Here is a 17,802-nt window from a genome sequence, read left to right as displayed (position 1 = left end):
TTGTTTAAAAAATAAAAAATGTTGGCCCGCATAGGGCCAGTTGACTCATTAGGCTCAACCGAAGAAGGGAGCCCAACAAAGCTTACAGGCCCGAGCAGGCCCAAACTAGTATCAGATGACATGTGTAACAAGGAGTTCGAAGTGGCTGCCTCCCTTGAGCTTTTAACCTGTGTTTGATATCTCCAAACTGACGAGGTGGTGCTATTCTTGAGGGCATCAAACACATTAGCTTGGAAGTAGTTAAATGGGCCGGCCCACTGCGCTATATACTTCTGGTCTCCGTGGACACCCTGCCTCCCAATCCCCCAATCCCCCACCTCGTCATTCCCCAATCCCCCACCTCCCCCACCCGAGCGACGGCTGCGAGGTGAAGACGAATCCGAAGCGGCAACGAAGGTGCGCCGCCATGGCTGGCACCAAGCGCAGCTTGCACGCGCGCACGCAAGCCCGCAATGAGCGTGGCCAGTTCGCCGCCACGCACGTAGGCCCGCCGCCGCCGCCGCCCAGGTTTCTGATCCTCGTGGACTCCGACTCCGACTCGGAGGTCCCGCCGGCCGCCACTGAGAAGAGGTCCGCTGCCGCCGCCGCCGCCGGGAAGGAGAAGGAAGTTGAGCGAGCGCCGGCACGCACTGAGAAGAGCGGATCCGCCACATTCAAGAGGACCACCAAAGGGGCGACACCCGCGTCGAAGAAGAAGGGACCCTCTTACAAGAAGGCCATCGACGGGGGGGGCGTCAGCGTCCAAGTAGAAGAAGAAGAAGGTATGGAAATCCCCCTTCCTCCTCCCTCCCTCCATGAAATGTGATGCTTCATTTGATCGATGTGCAATTTTTGTGTTAGCTTCCTGATGTGTTGTAGATGCTCTGTGATTTATCTTGTGATTTTTGGTACATTATTTCTTGAGTTATTAATTAAACTTGCTCCCAGCTCAATAAAAAGGAATATTAGGGCTATAAAGCATGCATGTATGTGAAAATGGAAAAGAATGTTCCTCTGCCTTGCAGTTAATTTATATGAGCTATTAATAATTATAGTACAGAGCAAATTATGTTAATATCTCAATGCATGAATATTTAGTGACATGTTTTAGCTAAGTTATGTTTAGTATGTGGTAGATAACTGTGATTAATATCAAATAGACATATTAGTAACTTAAGTTATAGCTGTTTTATGTATGTACATCATTCTGTGGCATGTTCCCAGAAATCATAGATCTTTAGGTATAGTTGTTTTAGTATACTATTTACCTTTGGTGCACCGTGCAACGTACTATGGTATTATGTGGTTTTGAATTGCTAATGTGGTCATAATCCTCTGTTAGTTTGCTGACCACTGGCTCGCTAAGACACTAACCCTGCATCATAGAAGTTGAAGTTCAGGCATAGAGTCAGAAGGATACTTTGCACTCATCTATAATCTGCTTGAGTTTTAATGCTTAGCTCAGGTTGAAAGTCTGATGCTACTGTGAATTCTAATGTAGTCAGTTGCGGCTTGAATTTCCAAGTTAACAGCATGAGAAAATTTGTTTCTTCTGTGGTCATACTCATGACTTATCATTCGCTATTCTTAAACAACAATATGCCTCTAGGTGTTGTGGTTTTACATATAATTTGTCTTACCAAGTTATTTTTCATAGAGTTCAGTAATCTTTTTGACTATTTAAGAGTATCTTTCTGCTAAAAGAAATGCCGCTGTTGCTATTGAGACACCCCAATTGCTAGTTAAAACACGCATGCCCAAGAATGCCTTGATTGATAGCTTCTCAACAGCCTCCTTTTCATAAGGATGAACCTTTGAAATTTCTATTTGATTTGCTGGCAAACTGACATATGCTAGTCTACTTGTTGGTTCTACATTTTACTTTTAGCTAGTTTCCTGTTGTTATGCTGCGATATTCCAAGTTCCACTTCAGTTCTTGCTAGATGTAAACAGCACATAAGATAGAATCTGTTCATGAGTTGGATAGAACTGCATTGTATCACTACAGCTTGTTTTAAGAACTACAGCTTGTTTTGTTGATCAACAGCTGATTTCATCATTCATGTGAAGTAATTGTCTTTTGAACTACTATCTACTAATTTTCAGATTGACTTTGTTGAGGAAGATGTGTCTTCGTACGAGTGGCTGACAGACACTAGCTGTTCCATGTCTGGCTGTATGGAGCATCACCCACCCGACAACATGGACATGCTGCAGTGGGCGATCAAATGCGCTAAGGACGAGGCAAAGGCATGCGTTGATGATAATGCACGCAGGTATGCCAAGGAGTCGAAGAAAGACATTGACTTTATCTTTGATGACTTGTACTACAAGATCAAGGCCAAGTACAAGCCAAAGAAATGAAGTCCTTGGCATGCTGTCCGGTAGGAAGACCTTTGCTGTAGCATAAATAAGTTAATGCAAGTTGTTGCTCTAATGTCAGTAGGTGGTTAGTTGAGAGTAGTAAGGCTTTTGTTGGTAGGAAAACAGTTGGAATTATGTGGATCTGAAGCCACGTGAAATGTCAGTTGTGGTTGTTGTCTGGTGATCCAGTTTAATTAAGAAAACTGGTAGGAACTATGTTGGCAAGTGACGTGATGATGGCTTCGTTGCTTGGAACCACTATGGCTAATGTTTTATATAACTATTGTCTGTGTCATAATTGTCTGCTTGAAATAATTATGTCTGTGTCATAAGTTGTGGCAAATTTTTCACTTTTCCACTGTATAGTACTGGAGCTTGCCTATGATAGTTCATTTTTCAAATATTACACAAAAGCAATGCTAATATCTCTTGTTTAAATTATTACACAAAAAAATCGTCATCATCTGAATCTTCTCCAGTAGTCAAGAATTGAGGGACGACTCCATCAGCAGTGTAAGTGTCATCTGGCTCGTCATCATCATCAAATAGGTCATTGACAGGTTCAGCCATTGGTGTTGCACGAATCTGATCAAGAACAGAAGCATCAATAGTTACGCCGTCAATGCCAGACCTACTCCAAGTGCTCACATCTTCATTTTGCTGTTCAAGAACCATGTCTTCCACTCCAACAACAACTGAATCTAGATCAAGCTCGCACACCTGGTCAATACCTTCTCCTTCAGGCATGGCAAATAGGTTTCTAGGTTGAACTCTAAGCACACTGCACCAATTTGCTTTTTTTGGTTTCGGCGCGTAAAACACTTGCTCCGCTTGTGTGCTTAGGATGTAAGGTTCATCTGAATACCTAAACCGAGTCATATCAATATCGATGACACCAAATTTATCCTTTTTGTACCCTCTAGATTTGCTCGTACTGGCTGCAGGGACATCAAACTAGGCACATTGGAACAACATTATTTCCTTCTCGCCAGGAAAATCGAGGCAAATGATTTTCCTAAGCACGCCATACCAGTCCATGTTTCCTGTACTTGAATCTCCCTTCACATATACACCACTGTTTTGAGTAGTTAAGAAGTTCTCTACAGAAGAGACTCGAAAAAGGAATCCATTTATGAAACACCTGTTGAACACACGAGCCCGACGGTCTGGACCACGAGATAGAAAATAAATCATGTCATCTACGGCCCCTCTTGCATGCAGTGACCTAATCTGCAATAACCATAACATTTTTAAAATATATTAATGACTAATAAACCAACAAGTAAACAAGAAGTATGGTTAAACATATTAGGGGGACAGGACTCACTTCACGCTCAAACCAAGCGACAAACGTGTCCTTGTGTCTTTTCTCAACATTCCTATGGTTGATTTTCTTCAGCTCATTCATATGCACACTTCCCACAATAATAGAAAATACTAGCATTAGTTACATATAAATTTGAAACATATTAATGAGCGCCATATCAAAATCATAATTAAAATATAGCTTACGTTATCCATGACGACACCTCTTCACAGTTGGATAATATGTAATGCCTCATCCTTTGGAGGTCTATATCATAAATGATCTCGATAATACTTCCTTTCCTACTGTAGTCAAGCCTCCCGAATATACTTAGGCCACATGGCGGTTCACTACCAGCTGCGCTTTCATGACGCTCTGAACGATTAAGCTTAGTACTAATATTATCAAAGAAGTTAGAGCAAAATGTGAGGCACTCCTCAGATATATACCCCTCTGCAATTGAACCTTCAGGTTGGGCTTTATTCTTCACATAACCTTTAAGAGTACGAAGGTACCTCTCAACCTGATACATCCATCTATAGCACACACTGGGCCTCCAAGTATGGCCTCATCAGCAAGGTGAACTGGTAAGTGCATCATAATATCAAAAAAAGCAGGAGGAAAAATCATCTCCAATCGACAAAGTGTCTCCTTAATCGAAGTGCTCAGTTTTTGAAGTTCTGAAATCTCCAATTCCTTTGAACATAGTGAGTTAAAGAATCTACTTAGCTCTACTACTGCAATCACCACTTCTTCAGGCAATATGTTGCGCACTACTAAGGGCAAAAGTTTTTGCAGAATTACATGGAGATCATGTGTTTTTAGACCAGAAATCTTGCAACCATTGATGTCCACACATCTCCTAATATTTGCGGCATAACCATCAGGAAACTTTACGCCATGTAAAAATTTGCATAGAATTTGCTTGTCATCCTTACCAAGACTGTATAATGCTGGTGGCAAGGTATACTTACCCTTTTCGAGCACTGGATGCTGATCTTTCCTGATACCCAAATGTTGCATATCAAGACGAGCCTTTTCACCGTCCTTGCATTTGCCTTCTAACTCAAGCAAAGTCCCTAGTAAGCTCTCACATATATTCTTCTCAATATGCATGACATCCAAATTATGTCGAACAAGCAAAGATTCCCAGTACGGAAGCTCAAAAAAAATACTCTTCTTCCTCCAATTGTGCCACCTATTTTCTTCATCACGTTGCTTTCTTTTTCTAGTATCTTTTCCAAAAGTCACTTGCTGAAAACTCTCATAATCTTGTTTCACCTGCTCACCACTAAGCGGCACTGGAGCTTCCCTGATTTCAACCTTGTTATCGAAGCTCACCTTGTTCCTTCGCCACTTGTGCTTCGTGGGCAAAAATCGGCGATGTCCCATGTAGCAATGCTTCGAACCATATTTTAACCACAAGTAATCAGTATGCCTGTGACAGTAAGGACAAGCAAACTTGCCTTTTGTGCTCCAACCAGATAACATAGCATATGCCGGAAAATCATTAATTGTCCATAATAGAATTGCACGTAGAGTAAAATTCTTCTTCTCCTTCTCATCCCATGTTAGAACTCCTTCATTCCATAACTCAAGCAGCTCATCGATCAGAGGTTGCAAATATACATCAATGTTCATTCCAGGAGATTTAGGACCAGGTATCAACATCGACATCATCCAGTAAGGTTGTTTCAAACACAACCAAGGAGGCAAATTATAAGGAATCAATATCACAGGCCAACATGAGTAATTAACATTCAACATCCCAAACGGATTAAATCCATCTGATGCAAGTCCTAGCCTAACATTACGTGCATCTTCATCAAATTTCTTATACTTTGCATTCACATGATGCCATGCCTTTGAGTCTGCTGGGTGACGCATTTTCCCATCATGAATCAAGTGTTCCTTGTGCCACCGCATCAATGATGATGTTTTCTCTGACATATAAAATCTTTGTAGTCGAGGAATAAGTGGAAAATACCTTAGAATTTTGCAAGGAGTGCGCTTCTTCTTCTTTGTTCCACCACTTTCACTATGCTCATCAATCTCATCAGGATTTCCGACAACATTTTTCCACCTACTCTCTCCACATATTGGACACTCATCCAGATCAGCAAATTTCCCACGGAATAACACACAATCATTCACACAAGCATGGATCTTAATATATGTGAGGCCAAGATCGCGGATAACCTTTCGTGCTTTCTCATAAGTGTCTGGGATACAATGTCCTGGGGGGAACCCATCTGAGAATAGTTCAAGTGCTTTTCCTGTGGACTGGTTACTCCATCCACTCATGCACTTAAGCTGAAAGAGCCTGACCATGAAAGATAACTTGGTAAGCGAGGACCCTAGCGCCAACTCTTGCTGCGCTTCTTTCAACAAATCAAAAAATTTCTTCGCACTCTCATTTGGCTCTTCCTTGTCATTACCGCTGCATGCACCTCAAATTATAGAAGAAACCAGATTAGTGGCAGCTGATGCATCATCTAGACCTTCATCATTCAGAACCCTATCATCATTATTCCTACTAGATTGAGCATTAATTTTTTCTTTCACGAAGTTCTCGTCAAACCCTTTATTTAGCAAGTCCATTTGAACCTTGGATTTTGTTTTGAACACCACTCCACGACACCTTGAACATGGACAAGCTGCTGTTTCTGCTGCATATGTACCTTCAAAAATTGAATTAATATATTTGTCAAGTCCAGCTTGCCACTCAGCTGATAACCGAGACAACGACATCCAACTCCAATCATCATCGTCATGTGCTGCCATAATAATATCACGAGCTCAACTATCCTGTGACATGACATAATTCAAAGAGAGAGGTCACGAATTATTGTAAAATTGGATTAACTAAATAAGCATCATAATTAAGGTGCACAAACTATTTTTTTACAAGAAGAGCTACTGCATTTGATTTTTTTACAAGAAGAGCTACGTACTGCATGTGCTGATTAGCAAAAATTAAAATTATGCATGCATGCACACGCACAGCACGTACGTCGATCAGCAGCGCGCGAGGGCAGAGCGACGGCCAATCGAGTCGTATCTCTGGCCGGCCGGTGATGGAGGCGACGTCGTCGATCAGCAGCGAGGGGAACGCCGGCCACTAGAAAGGGCAGTGAGGAGATCACCGGCGGCCACCAGCGAGGGCAGCGAGGGCAGCGACGGCGGCCACCAGCGAGGGCAGCGAGGAGATCGCCAGCGGCCACCAGCGAGGGCAGCGAGGGCAGCGACGGCGGCCACCAGCGAGGGCAGCGAGGAGATCGCCGGCCGAGTGCGAGGAAGAATTAGGGCCGGCAATGAGTAGGACGAGCGCGATACAGAGAAGACCGGTCGGTTTCATCGAGTAGATTAATCTAGCTTCCATTATGTAATTAAACACGTTTACGTTATTATATATATCGTGCTGTGGCTAGAGAAGACACAAACATCAAAAGGTTTGGATGGTTAGTGCGTGGCTTCTAAAACTCAGAGGTCCAAGGCTCGAATCTCAGTTGAAGTGTTTTTTAATTGTTTTAATATTATATGGCAAGAGTGACTTTTTATTACAACCAAGAAATAAAAGCGTTGCGAAAGCATGTCACTTTATGTTGCAACCAACAAATAAAAACGTTGCAAAATCATCTTAATATTGCAACGACAACAAAATTCTCAGCAACGAATAACCAATCGTGGCAAAAGTGACTTTTTATTGCAACCAACAAATTAAAACGTTGCGAAATCATTTGAGTATCGCAACGAAAATAAACTCGCAGCAACGAAACTATATTCGTGGCAACAGTGAACAACTATTGCCACTGATCTGAATTGCGTGGCAACAACTCCTAGTTTTGGCAACGATCTCCACACTTATGGCCACGATATAATTTGCGTGGTAGGAATACCATCTATGGCAACCAAAAGTTCAAATCGTTGCGAGAGGACCCCATGTTGCAACCAAATCAGTGTCGTTGCACCATAAAAGCGTGGCAAAATGGGTAAAATTTAGTAGTGTACACGTGGTCCGGGACAAGAATCAAGCAGCAGATACGCTGTCAAAGATAGGATCATCCCGGGCCCAGATTCCACAAGGTGTTTTTGTTCAGGACATTCACACACCAAGCGCCGGATCAGACCTGGTCGACAAGCCACCCAACGAGACACTGCTCGTAGGGGACGCCACTCCGACAGCCAGTGACAATGACTAGCGCACACCTTTCATTAAGTACCTCTCGGACGGTTCGGGCCTTCAAGACAAAATGGAGAACGAGCGTCTTATCCGGCGCTCTAGAAATTATATACTGGTCGACGGTAGACTTATGCACAAGAACGCAAACTCAGAAGTCTTGTTGAAATGCATAACTCAGGACGATGGCATCAAGCTACTAGATGACATACATGCCGGATCCTATGGCAACCACGCCGCCTCTAGAACACTGGTCGGATAGGCCTTCCGAGCAGGTTTTTACTGGCCAACAGCAGTCGCCGACGCCGAGAAGCTGGTCCGGCATTGTGAAGGGTGCCAGTTCTTCGCCAAACGGACCCATGTACCCGCTCATGAGATCCAGACGATTCCGTCGTCTTGGCCATTCGCCTGTTGGGGTCTTGACATGATCGGGCCATTTAAACCAGCCCCCAGCAATTTCAAATTCGTATTCGTGCTAATCGACAAATTCTCCAAGTGGACCGAGTACATGCCACTGGTCAAAGCAACTTCCGAGAAGGCCGTAGAATTCCTCAATCAAATCATACATAGATTTGGGGTTCCTAATAGTATAATCACCGACCTGGGCACTTAGTTCACCGGCACTACATTCTAGGACTTCTGTGATGACAGAGGCATAGTCATAAAATACGTGTCGGTAGCTCATCCTTGGGCCAACGGTCAAGTTGAGCGAGCCAATAGAATGATTATTGATGCTCTAAAGAAAAGGCTGTACACGGAAAATGACAGGGCACCGGGGCGCTGGATGAAAGAGTTACCGGCAGTGGTCTGGGGTCTCCGAACACAGCCTAGTCGGAACACGGGCGTATCCCCCTATTTTATGATTTATGGGGCTGAGGCAGTGCTCCCCTCGGACGTAGCTTTTGGATCCCCAAGAGTCGAGCATTACGACCAGTCTTCAGCAGACCATGCCAGAGAACTTGAAATCAACTGCACAGAAGAGCGACGGTTGGCCTCCTGCCTTCGAACAGCAAAGTATCTCGAGGCCATGAGACGATACTACAACAAGCACGTCAAGGATCGCTCCTTCATGGTCGGTGATCTGGTACTCAAATGGAAAACAAGCCAGGAAGGAATGCATAAGCTATCTACGCCATGGGAGGGGCCTTTTGTGGTCGCTGAGGTCACACGTCCTACCTCTTACAGACTGGCTCACCCAAACAGAACAAGCCTGCCCAATTCCTGGCACATAGACAAACTACGGCGCTTCTATCCCTAAGTCTAAGTCTCAGTACATCTTACCTTTTGTTGGCGACGCTTATTATATAAAAATAAATATCTTTTTATAAATAAAAATAAATATAAAAAATGGCTTTGATCTAATCTTTCCATGAGTTTTGGTATATATGCTATTTTCAGGTATGACACGCGGAAAAGTGCAAAAGATACAAGAAATGCGCAATGCAAGAATTCGTATTTAGAAAAGACGCAAACCAACTCCAATAGAGAAAAGCCCACAAAATATGAACTGGACCCATCCGTAACCACGAGGAGGATCAGGGCCCATAGCACAACTGACCACGTGAAGGTGGTGGCCAGGAGGGCCCACCCAGGTTGCGGGCGCAACCCTGGTGGCGGTTCCCCGGCCCCACCTTCTTCTGACGGTTGCATGGCGGCATGCATAGGACGGTTTCACCTACTACTATATTTAGATCCCGCAAACCGTCCTAGTTGAGCTATAAATAGATGGCTCCCCTCTCATTTGTAACACACACCATCATTTGGAGCAACACACCTCACATTATACACTTGTTCTCTTTAGTTTAGTACTAGTAGTAGAGCAAGGCAAAGCTAGCAAGGAGAGCTTGTCTCCTTGGAGGATCAAGAGTGTCTTGGTATGAATACAATTATGCCTTCCTCCATGAGAAAGTTCTTATATTCTTTATACAGTTATGCTTTTGATCTAGAGTATAGTCTTGTTCATATCATGGTCATAGTTTATGAGCTAGTTCATAGTTCTAGCTCTATATTCTTGATATGTTCATCACAGTTCTTCGTCGTTCATCAAGTTAATATGAATAGAGGAAGAACTAGGGATGAGATAATGGTTCTCTAGGCTGTAATGGTCACCCTTAGCCGAGCCTGTCAATCCGAAGGGTTGGGGTCCCGGGAGGCTAGGGGGTGTTTCCATGTACACGGGCATGGTGCTCGGGTATGCGGAGACCCGAGGATATGCAGGTATCCCACGGGCAGAGGGGTAGTTGGCAGGGTGGTGATAGCCCTGTCATCCTTCGTATTCCCCCACGTTCGGATATTCGGTAGGAGTCATGTAAAGTCTCTATTTGTTGGCAGACCAGCTATGGAGATCTCCCCAGTATCTCAGACTTAGCTCTAACTTGTTCTTAATAGCTAGATGACCTGCTAACAGATCTGTTGTATAACTTATATACGACCATGCCTGCTCGCGTAGTTGTTCTTTTATTCTTTGTTTTCCCTTTATTCCTTGAGGTTGCTTCGATGTGTGTCCGCTATCAAATCAACTACATACTTACCCCTATTTATACTATGTCTACCATGCATTTCAATAAGTAATCATGTTTATAACCAAAGCTAGATGCGTTCACAATGCCTTCCTACAGGAAATTATAAATACGACACCCTTGAATACTCACGGGTTGAAATGCTACAATGATATTGTGCGCTTGTAGAGTAATTTATTCCTATAACTGAGCTATCGATTGGCGTACCTAAGTACCTTTACTTAAGATTGTAATCCTTGTGCACCCACATGGCGCCAGGCCACAGCTTTGCATATCGTAAGTAAGGATGGTTAGGAAGGCCAATCTGGCAATTCTAATCATCAGTACCAGACTGCACTGCCTAGGCCAGCGCCATAAAAGGCCTTGGTTTATCTTTCTAAAGTGATGGTGGTTAGGATATGCCAAGAATGTTTCTAGTGTTATTATTAAGGATGGACTAAAACTCTATCTTTAATAGTTTCGCTAAGAAACGCCAACAAGCATTTCTGTCGCCATTGCCGGGGAAGGCAACTGAAAATGCAAAAGCATCTAGCATTGGCATAAACATTGATTACATAATAAGCATTGGTAGCCATAGTTTAAATAGGGTAATTTTGTTGTTTTTTCCTCCTTTTTATATGGAACGAAAACAGGATAGTGTATGAGCGGTTTCAACCTACCGGAAAATTTCACCGACAATCTAGAAGGACGCCTAAGGAAGAAGAACAAGAAGAAATTTGTTTCTTCCTCTGCTACTTCTCGGACAGAAGAACCGGTCACTTCCGCACCATCCACTTCAATCATCATGGCCAAGTCACCCCGCGAGTACTCCACCCCCGCTGTTGCCAATGTGCCCATTGGGCCCGCTGTCAATATCGGGACTGGAAACTTTGAACTCCACACTGGCCTACTGACAATGGTGCAGGCGAACCAATTCTGTGGCTCGCCAAGTGAGGACGCGAACGCACACCTACAGAACTTCCTTGAGCTGTGTGAAACCATCATCATTAAGGATGTCGCACCTGACAGCGTCAAGCTCCGTTTGTTTCCTTTCTCCCTCTCGGGGAAAGCGAAGCAATGGTTCTACCAAAGTAAGGAAGCAGTCGACACATGGAACAAATGCGCTGCAGCGTTCCTCGCCAAGTTCTTCCCCATGAGCAAAACAAATGATCTTAGGGGAAAGATATCAAACTTCTAGCAATCTTCACTCGAGTCCATTCCTGAGGCTTGGGAAAGGCTCCATGAATATATCTGGGCTTGCCCTCACCACGGAATGGAAGGATGGCTCGTGCTGCAAAACTTCTATAAAGGCCTCACGACCATGTGCAAGGGGCACGTCGATGCCGCAGCTGGAGGTGCATTCCTCTCCCTTACCATCACTGAGGCCACAGCCCTCATCGAGAAGATGGTGACTAACCAGAGTTGGGGAGAGGGACGCAATACACAAAAGGGCATGCATACCGTTAAGGAGACGGAATTGCTTGCCGCAAAAATAGACATACTCATGAAAAGGTTGGAAGGACGTGCCACCGATCCAGCTACCGGCACTGTCCAGGCCATAGACTCACACATGACGTGTGAGGACTGTGGAAATGTTGGCCGGGAACAATTGTCCTAAAACCCACGAAGATGCTGCATTCATCAACAACGGGTTTTGCCAACAACAACAGCAAGGTAATGGGTGGAACAACCAAAATCGCCCCCAAGGTAATTCCTCGTTTAACTCAGGCTTTAGTTCTTCCTAGCCTTCGCTTAAAGATCTTGTTCTTGGTCAGGCCAACATAAATGAAAACCTTGTTAAAAATCTTTCCTTTAATGATAAAATGTTTGAAAACATAAACACCAAGCTTGATGGCCTGACCACCTCATTTAAAGAACAAGCGTCTTTCAATAAAAGAGTAATGTCTCAGATAGATCAGCTTGCTTCTACTGCTAAGTCTGTTGCTGGTGTTGAAAATGTTAGTTCGGTGACCACAAGAGGGCTTAAGACCACTCATGATCCACCAAACCCTAACCATGGTACAGCTAAGACTCCGCGTCAACAAGAACAAACATCTGCTGAGCCGGTTGATCCTCAAGACGAATCATCAGATGAGGAACCAACTCCAGAAGTTTATGGGGACACCACGATGCTTCCTTCCCCACCAGGTGGAGGAAGAAGAAGAAGGACGGAGAAGAGCAATTTCTCTGCTTCGTAGAAATGGTTGAGAAGACAAACGTTAGCGTCCCGCTGATGGATGTCTTACACATACCATCCTATGCTAAGTTTATCAAGGATATCATCAACAACAAGCGACCATTACCCTCCGCAGAAGTTGTCAAGCTGACATAAGAGTGTACCGCAGCTATACTCAACCATCTACCTGAGAAGAAGAAAGATCCTGGGTGCCCCACAATTACATGCTCAATAGGCACCCAACATTTTGATCATGCCTTATGTGATCTTGGGGCAAGTGTGAGCGTCATGCCTGTTGACGGTCCTTAAGTATCAAATTTAATTATTAAATAAATAAAGAAAAGGATCCAAATGAAATCAACATCTAGACTTAGGGTTTTATCTGACAGAATTCCACGAGTTTTGGTGTTTGTCTATTTCTGCAGGGGGTTATCAGGAAATACAGAAGAAAGGCCCACACGTCGGGATTACACAGAGATATTAATGTACCACGCAATTATCTTACATCTAGAAGACTCCAGAAGCCACGGGAAGCAAGCGGAGACCGAAAGGGGCCAGAGGCAGGGCGCCCGCCCTCCTGCCCTATGCGCCCGCCCTCTGTTGGAGTCCAATCAGGACTCTGTTTCTCAGGAGATCTCCACTGACCTAAAGGATCAACGATAACCGTTCAATCAATGTCGGTTTGATCCAACGGCCCATATTCATTTGAAGGGACTATAAAACCAGACCCCCTAGCCCCTGGAGGAGAGAGCCTCTCAACCCTAATTCATTGTTCCTCAAGGGAGAAGAAGCCTCTGATCAAGACTAGAGCCACCACATCAATTAGACATCTAGATTAGCATAGCTACATAGGATTAGAACTAGAAGGAGTCAATCTTCGATTGGTTTCCGGATCTGTCAAGAGGATTCTTGGTAATTCTCTAATTGTGCTTCTAATTGTTCTTCTAATTATCTTTGTTCTTCAATATTATGAATATGACTTTGTTCTACTTCAATATATTGCTTATGACTTTGCTCTACTTGCTTATATTCAAGATTATATTGTTCTAAGTTTATCATAGTTATGTACTTGGCTTAGTTAGATTGGATCTATATACATGCTTAGGATCGTATAGCGTTTATCCATCGGATCCATGGGTAAATGGTAGATATTGTGTAGGCGTGGTGCTTATACCATATTTATCTGCGATTGTACCCAATATGCCAGATCGTGGGGTAGTTCGTGATAGTGACAGCTTCATTGATTCCTATATAGTCCCCCTCTCATGTATTGGGCTGGTAGAGCAATATTATTACAGGGGAGTGATTGTTATGTTTCTCATTTACCTTGCTAATATCACTATGCATGGGCGTAGTCTTGTCTCGCAATGATTGCTAAGTATACTTGCACTAATTATGATAATGCTAGACTATATAGTTGAGAATAACTTAGGGAATATTCTTGTAGTTCATTCTAATACCATGCTAATGACTTTCTAGAGTATCTAATTGAGGTGCTTATCATATTTATTATGTGGCTAGATCAGATTAATTATCTTTGTCACTATTCATTATTTCATATATCCTTTATGTGACACTTATCCCTGTATGAAAGAGTTAGATAAATGTTCTCAATTATACATGCAATGATAGATACTCAATCTTATATTCTATTCTGTAATCAATATTGATGATTGTTAATCCCTTCCCAGTGGTAAAAATATAAATAACGATACCTGGAATACTTCCCGGTTAAAATGTTGCATCGGTATTAATCTGTGCGCTTGCAGATCCTATTCATTATTTATTTAGAAGAGCAATTGCATATTTCAATACCGCGTCTCTCATGTCATGCTGGGGATGACAACTTGGCCTAAGTGGTGTGAGGGATAGGTTTGGCATTTTTGGCACTGTTACTAGATTTAGAAAACTGTCTACTTTTGGTAATGATGTTAAGAATACCCAACAAGCATTTTTGGCGCCGTTGCCGGGGAAGGTTGATTACTAATCAGGAATGGAATAAAGGATTTTGAGTTATCATTCGCATCACTAATATGATTGAGCTTATCTATTCTCTCAAACAGTTTCACCCCGATATTTTTCTATTTTATCTTATGCAGGGGAATGTATGAATAGAAGACATCTTCCAGGAAATTTTATTGACAATCCCGAAGCATTATTCAAGAAGACGAGAACCAAGCTCAAGAAGAGATCATCAACACTTCAGCAAAAAGCTTCATCCAATCAAGAATATCACCGGAACATGTCCTCAGAGTTCGAAGCCATGGCGAACAAATCAATCTACGAGTTCTCAGCTCCCACTACGGACAACATCCGCACTGGACCTGCTGCAGAGATCGACGGCAACTTTGAGCTCAAGCCTGGACTTATCAACATGGTGCAATCCAACCAGTTCTGTGGGAAGGCACATGAAGATGCTAGTGCTCATCTACAACACTTCCTGGAGATTTGCAACACATTTACCATATCAGGAGTTTCCAGAGATGCTATACTACTTCGCCTCTTCCCATTCTCACTGTTAGGAAGAGCGAAGCAGTGGTTCTACGCTACAAAGGAGAAGAATACTACGTGGGCACTCTGCTCAACAAACTTCCTAGCAAAGTTCTTTCCCATGGGCAAGACCAACGCTCTCCGTGGCAAGATTACAAGTTTTCAGCAACAAAATGATGAATCTGTTCTAGAAGCATGGGAGCGCTTTCAAGACTACATCCTAGAATGTCCTCATCATAGAATGGAGAGTTGGCTATTGATGCAGACGTTTTATCATGGGCTTGGCAACAGTGCCCTAGAGACCATGGATGCTGCAGCTGGAGGAGCATTCTTATCACTTACCATACCACAAGCCACAGCTCTTGTGGAGAAGATGGCGTCCAACCAAAGCTGGAATGAAGAGAGGACCCAGACACGCAAGAGAGGTGGAGGTATGCATCAGCTCAAGGAGGTAGACATGCTGTCTGCAAAGCTAGACCTGCTCATGAAGAAGCTCGACGATAGAGCTAGAGATAAGAAAGAAGTTATGCACATCTACGACTCTCACATGACTTGTGAGGAGTGTGGAGATACTGGAAACTCAGGCAATCACTGCCCTGAGATGCTTGAGGATGTGAACTACATCAACAACAACAACTACTACAACCGTTCTCAACAAAATCAAGGTTGGAATCAACAGAGGCCTAACTACTCAGGTAATTATCAAGGTAACAATTCTTACAACAATAATAATAATTTTCCACCTCTGAGAGAGTTAGTGTCTAATCAAGGAAAGCTAATGGATAACCTATCTAAGAAATTGGCATCTAATGATAAAATGCTAGAAAATATAAATAATAGAATGGATAATTTCTCTACTGTCATCAAGAAACAAATTAGCTTTAATAAAATGATTGAATCTCAGTTAAATCGAATAGCTACTGTTGTTCCTACTACTAACCCCGGTATACCATCACAACCGGAAGGATTACAATCTGCAAATCTTGTAGACATGTTTGATGCAGGTAACTAGAGTAACCCCGTCACTGAATTCACTACTGACCTTCTGCCGGTCAAGAGAGGCGATCCAGGACGCCCCGTCATCCCGATCTCCATCGGCATGGTGGACGTTCCAGAAGCACTCTGCGACTTTGGCTCCAGCGTCAACATTATACCCAGGGTACTCTATGAAAAATTCTTTACATATCCTTTATTAGAGACAACCATGTGTTTGCAGTTTGCAGATCAGACGATAAGTTTTCCAAAAGGAATATTGAAGAACCTTTGTGTCCGAGTTGGTACCTTGTATGCCCTAGCAGACTTCGTAATGGTAGAGACCGGTAATGATGAGAGAGCACCTATCATCCTAGGGAGGCCATTCTTGAACACCTCGGGAGCTATCATTTACGCTAGAGCTGCAAAGATCAGTTTCTACATCAAAGGGAGGAAGGAAACATTTTTCTTCAAGAACAAGACTACACAAATCCTAGATCAATCCAGACGTGAATCAAGGAAGAGGACCAACAGGAAGAACAGGAACAAGCAAGTGTGGACCGAGTCAGCTAAGATGGTCACTATAGTTCATGGAGGCCAAGATCACCAACTTAAGTCACCATTTTTGACCAAGAAGGATGACCTAGGAATGCCAAGCATTTACTGCTCCATAAATGGATACAACTTCTACAAGACGACTTGTGACACCGCATCGGGCGTCAACATAATGGCCACAGTCACCTATCGGCTCTTGTTCGGAACCATACCCCTACAACCAACATACATTCAGCTCCAGATGGCAGATCAGACATTTCGAGAAGTTAAAGGAACAGTAACTGATGTCCCAGTCAAAATAGACGATCATTTTGTCTACACAGACTTTCAGGTTATTGACATGGGAGAAGACGAATATGATCCACCCATCATCCTTGGAAGACCGTTCCTCAGCACCGTTAAAGCAATCATCTACATTGGAACCGGAGAAGTCCATATGCACTTCCCCTCAGAGAAGGTACGCCGTTATTTTACTGACCCTAACTATATCGTTGCAGAATCTAAGCAGGTAAGAAAACGACGCAACCGCAACCAGAGGAGGCAGATCATCAGGGACGGATGGGCAGACTACGAAGGAGAAGTGATAAGGTCAGAAGACGTAGAGTTTAAACAGAATTATCCAGAGGAGACCGTAGCACCGAGTCAGGTGTGGAAAGAGAAGAGAACTATACATGAAGAGGAGGCGCCGCCGAAAGTAGCGACTCCGCCACCCAACGAATCCCAGGACAATTAAGAAAACGGAGAGTCCCGTTCGAAGGACTTAAAAACACCGAACGCCTTGCCAAGAGGTAAACTTGGTAGTTATCCTTTCCTTTTAATTATTTCAAATAGTTTACTTAGTTAATTATGTTCATACTATCTTAAAAAGAAAATAAAAATGTGAAAAACAGTAAGCCCCATGTGAGTATACGAGTGGCATAAAACCCATAAGTACATTCACTGTGGTGGCATAAAAATAAAATAAATTTTTCTTTTCTGCTTTATAAAACGAAAATATAAAAACAGGGAGTAATATTTATTGAGGAGTCTCAACATGATAAAGGCTAGATATTTATGCTAACACTTAATCAGTTCCACAAGCTTTGTTGTCTATTTGAGCTCCACAGAATTTAAGAATCAAGAAGACTAGCAAACGGAGGACATTCTAATCGCTGTCAGGATGCTGCTGACTTTCAAATACACCTCTGCCACCTGCTAGCTACATCGAGCGAGCACCCCCATTTATCTCGATAAGTATTTCTATCTATCTTCATACTTATACTACATATACATAAACCAGGAA

This window comes from Sorghum bicolor, chromosome 5, assembly GCF_000003195.3.
Source record: "Sorghum bicolor cultivar BTx623 chromosome 5, Sorghum_bicolor_NCBIv3, whole genome shotgun sequence".
NCBI lineage: Eukaryota > Viridiplantae > Streptophyta > Magnoliopsida > Poales > Poaceae > Sorghum > Sorghum bicolor.
Note: the sequence above shows the minus strand (reverse complement) of the source record.